This window comes from Sardina pilchardus, chromosome 8 (assembly GCF_963854185.1).
Source record: "Sardina pilchardus chromosome 8, fSarPil1.1, whole genome shotgun sequence".
NCBI classification, from domain to species: Eukaryota; Metazoa; Chordata; class Actinopteri; order Clupeiformes; family Clupeidae; genus Sardina; species Sardina pilchardus.
In genome coordinates, this window is record NC_085001.1 from 13,219,824 (window position 1) to 13,224,823 (window position 5,000).

General features: G+C 50.6%; 1 protein-coding gene across 9 annotated transcripts in view; it reads left to right on the forward strand.

The window, feature by feature from the left end:
- The window catches only part of rhobtb4 (Rho related BTB domain containing 4), a 44,466-nt gene that overhangs the window by 12,719 nt on the left and 26,747 nt on the right, over positions 1-5,000 (forward strand). For 2 of the 9 annotated variants that reach the window (XM_062542773.1, XM_062542776.1), the window contains exons 3-4: positions 755-949; positions 2,730-2,835. The exons of 1 other annotated variant lie outside the window; for it this stretch is intronic. The gene's annotated coding sequence lies outside the window, so the exon portion shown is untranslated. The remainder of the gene's footprint in view (positions 1-754; positions 950-2,729; positions 2,836-5,000) is intronic. 6 more of the 9 variants (XM_062542775.1, XM_062542777.1, XM_062542778.1 and 3 more) reach the window with 4 other exon arrangements.

Here is a 5,000-nt window from a genome sequence, read left to right on the forward strand (position 1 = left end):
CACCTGACGAGAAAAAAGTACGATAGGCCTGATTATGAGGTCCTCAAAATACTGTTTAATAATAGATTTCCTCAATCCAGTCTGCTCTTGCTTTCTTCACATTACAAATTAAGTAGAGCCTGCTTAAAGTAAAACTTATCATTGATGTCATCACACTGAGCGTTACATTTTCAGTGAAAACTGAAACACTGGCACTGCACTCGCAGCTGGAAAAGAGCACGGTTCACGTGCTGTTCTCCACGACATGCTCTAGGTCTCTTTGAACTAGACTTCCTTGTGTAGCCTACAAGTGGCTCAGTCGAACACGGAGCAATAAGGCATGGTTGGAAGAGCTGGTGGGACTTTTTTTCAACGAATAATTCAGCCACGTCGAGTGTATTACACCCATGTACAAAGGAATGCAGTGACAATTGGGTTAACGAGACAGACTCGCACTCCCAGACGGGGCGGGGAGATAAAGCGACCACCATCAGGCGATTGGCTGTTGAGGATATTACATCACTGTCGAAGGCGGATCTCCAAGAGCCATGACGCGATACTGTAGGGGCGTGTTGTCGGGAAATCAGCTGTAGAAACAATAACAGAAAGAACACTGGAGGAGCAAGGGTTTGAGACGAAATGCAATCCCATTTTCGCAAGAAAGAAAGTAGCCTCTTTTAGAATAATCGACATTACCCCGCAGGTGTAGGCAGAGCAAGTGAGTTTCGTAGCTGTCAGCGACATATTCGCTTTAAAGGCTTTGGCTCACTTTCAGCAGAAAATAGCGAGCGTGGAGATGCCGCCTATTTGACAGCTGTGTGGCTCGATAAGGCGACCGACGACACATTAAAAGTCCTGCACCTTTGTAACAACTTTGTTTGGCCTCTACACTCCTGCACCCGGCGTAACGGGATCCAGGGGTGGAACTGAGGCGGACTGGCATGTGGGTCAATTCTGGAACAGTCGGAAGGTAGGCAGAAATTTCACTTGGGTGAACGTTGAGTCACGTGTCTGCTTTATAATTTCGGTGTTGGTTTGGGTTTGGGTATTCAAGGCGTCTGTAGTAGTGCCTTAAATGGCATGCTGGCTAGGCCACTCTTCTGTATCGTAACCAAAGCTTGGAAAGTGTCTAGGCTACTCAATTTGCATGTTTGTATTGCAGTCGTTTTATGACGCTATTGCTGTGCTTGCTTCCACGACTGGCCAGTGGTATTACAGGCTAGCCTACTTGTGGTCCGTGCTGTAACCATGTGCTGTACATTTCGTCTGCACCAAGATTATTGCATTGCATGGCTCTTGTTCTTTGACGTCTTTCCTGGTGCTCCGTTGCTTCGCGCTATCACTGACATATTTCCTTTGAAGTTTTCTAGGATAGCTTCTTGGCTTTCATTCAATAACCGTCTTGCGAAAAAAAACGCGATTCATGCGAGCTATGAATAATTTTGAATGGGTGATAAGGAGGAGTGTTGCAAGAGGGTGAATGAAACGGGGCGAATGGCAGGTCAGTCATGTCGCGCGCCTCTGTCTCTCCTGATGCAATGCCATGAAATGTTCTGGCCGTTATATTTGGGCAGGAGAGTGGGAGAGGTTATCCTGATATCTCAGAAAGAAAACAAAATAAACAGGATATTGCATACCCTCTCTTGAATGCACTCTGCCCGAAACACATCTTATCACCCAGACACAAGACACATACACACACACACACCTCTTCCTGTGAGGTCAGTGTGGAGATAGAATTTCATCAGGTGACAGGTGAAGGCACGCTAACCTACTAACCATATCGGCACGGGCAGTGGGCACACCGATCAGAGCTCATCAGTGCGCCAACCTTCACACCTGCCGAGAGAGACCACCCTACCTGTCCCAAATGAGGCCGGTGTGCTGGGATTCTCATCTATCCCAGAGATAAGCACCCCTGTTGCAATAACACACTTGAGCCCTGAATTGTAGGTTTCATTGAAGGCCCACCACTCTCCCGGGGTCACCCCTGTTCCCCGGGTCTTATGTTCCCCGGTTTCAATACATACTGGGGGACATACAGTAGGACCCTTTTTGGGAAAAGTGGGGAACATAGGAAGCTTTTTAAAATGTCCAAAAAAGGGTCCTATATTCCCTGGTCCCATACAAAGTGGGGAACATAGGACCCGGGGAACATAGGTACAGTATACGCTCCCCTTCTGCCAGCTACAGCCACACACGTGCAGCTCCCTTAGCGGTCATATCTCTCTCTACCCACGCATGATAACCAAACATGCACAGCTCCCACAGCTCTCTTATCCATGTACCCACACACATACTGTAGCAACCAAACATACCTTTGGAGTTTAGCCTATGTGAAGAGATGGCCTCCTCCACCCAGAGCTTGTTGCTCCCCCTTGACCGCTAAAACCCGTGTCTAACTCAGTTCTCTCTCTCTCTCTCTCTCTCTCTCTCGCCTTCCTTCCTCTGCAAGCATGCGCTCAAAGCAAGCATCCGTGTGTGTCCGCTCCGTGAGTGGCTACTTAATCAGCGCAGAATAATAAACTCGAAAAAAAGGGGGGGCAGCGTTATTCATTCTCCCTGAGTGGACAGTTAAGAGGATATTGATTACAGGGGAACGCTTTCAAGCACCGCAAATCCGCAGTGCCATGTCATGATGAGAATTAACATTTGGTTAAAGAACAAAAAACTAAATAAAACAAAACAAAAAAAAAAACTGCTGTGTGGTGAACACACTCTTGAAAACACACAATGTGACGATTTGACAGCAGGGCTGGAGCTGGAGACTGGGGACCCGGGCAGACAGACCTCTTGGCCGGCAGGCGGCCTGTTTGAGCTGCCCTCTGGCCCTGTTGACCCCCCTGAGGAGTGAAGGTACTGTACCGCTCGTTTACCGTAAGTGCCGCTCTCTCTGTGAGAGACAATCATCGTCCGCCTACCCGCACGTGTCATGCTTGTAGAGAGAGAGAGAGACCGAGTTTGAACACTCGCTCTCTCGTCCAGAGTAGTTTGTGTGTCTGTGTGAGTAGATGTTTTCTTTTCATTCATTCATCAGTTGTTGCATAGAGGATCTATCTATCTGCAATCTCTTTCCACCTGACCGTCATTTTACACCTTTTTCCTACTGTGTTCCAGAGGTGCTTGGGTGAGTGAGTTTGTGCGTTCAGAGGTTGAGTGCGTGCAAAGGGAGAGATCTGCAGGGAGCAATCATCCTCTCGGATGATCTCAGAGGTGCTGGTATCAGTCATGAGCTCAGACTTGGAAACTGGGCGTTGCTGGGCAGTGCAGCCCAATGCAGCGGAGGCCTGTTTGTACTGGCCCCTGCACTGAAGATAGAGCCTGTTCCATTGAAGCCCCCCCAGCACCCACGTGTCCATGTGCGCCCTCACAATGGTGTTAATGTTGGCCATCTTGGACAGCATGTGCTGCCAACTCAGACCCAGTGCTTGTGTGTTGGAGTGATGGGGCTTGGTGTTAACATTCCGCTCTTATCACCTTGCCCTATGTACACCTCATACAGACAGACACACACGCACACACACATGCACACAGGCACAGACACTTATGCATTCCAGTACAGCCACACATACTTAACCCCCCCCCCCCTTCTCTTTCACTTACACACACACACACACACACACACACACACACACACACACACACACACACACACACACACACACACAGTACACACCCTTTCACACACTCAGACACAGGGTGGGAATGTCAGTCTTAAAGGAGAGAGTGAGTAATAATATAAAGGGAAATTTGCCCCTACCCATTTCCCCCTCTACTCTATCCCCCTCTCCTCCCCACCTCCTCTCTCTTTTTGTCCCTTCACTCCTCCCTCCATTTGTTCTCATTGTGTGTCTGTCTCTCTCTCTTTCGCTCTCCTCCACTGCTCCCCCTCCAACCCCCCCCCCCCCTCATGTCCCAGACCCATTTGAGATTCCTGGCACACTCTTGTCATGATGTTGACCTCCTTTTTTTGCGCTTAAGAGGGCCCAAAAACAACAGACAGGCAAAAACAGGCAGCCAGCTCGGAAAACAAAAAAAAGTGCATCTCGGGGTTCGTGGGATCCAGTTTCCAATATTATCCTTTTCAATAGGCGGGCGGCTGCAGCAGCGACATGATGAGACAGTAGCAACAATAGCAGCCAAACGCCAGGAATAGTTCGCAGACAGAGAGAGAGAGAGAGAGAGAGGGAGAGAGAGAGAGAGAGAGAGAGTGCGGGCCGCACAAGAGAGGTCTGGCAGCGGCAATAGAGACAATGTCAGCTGCAGAAAGGCAGCAGTGAGCTGTGAGAGAGAGAGAGAGAGAGAGAGAGAGAGAGAGAGAGAGAGAGAGAGAGCGAGCGCGGCAGCAGCCTTTGAATTCTTAATGCGTGAGCAGCAAGCCCCTAATATAGGCCACGCTCGGGCCCTGTTGAACCTGGACTGATAGTCGCGCAGGAGCGGAGTTCACCCGCCAAGCTTAGCCCGCCGCCGGCACAAAAAGGGGAGGCCGGCGGCGTTGGATTAGCGTCGTTTCCCCCCCCCCACACACTTCCCGGATCTGGAGAGATGGCAGCGCGGGGAGACGGAGCGATCCAGGGATTGGCGGCTGGGTCAGCGGGCCTGTGGAGCACGGCAGCGGCGGTGCGGCGGCGGCGGCGCTAACCGGAGGGGATGGGGGGATGGTGTGTGTGTGTGTGTGTGGGGGGGGGGGGGGGTGAGGAGAGGGATGATGTTGCTGCTGGGCCGCTTCGCTGTTTACAGCCTACTGTTATGTAACTAGTCTGCACCGCCACCATCCCAAGCCGCCGCTCACTCTGACACATCCGCGCACGCACACACACACACACACACACACACACACACAGACGTACACTCAGATTCACAAACACACGCACACACACGCATATAGACGTACACTCAGATGCACAAACACACACACACACACACACACACACACACACACACACATAGACGAACACTCAGATGCACAAACACACACACATAGATGTACACTCAGATGCACAGACACACAGAGACGTGCA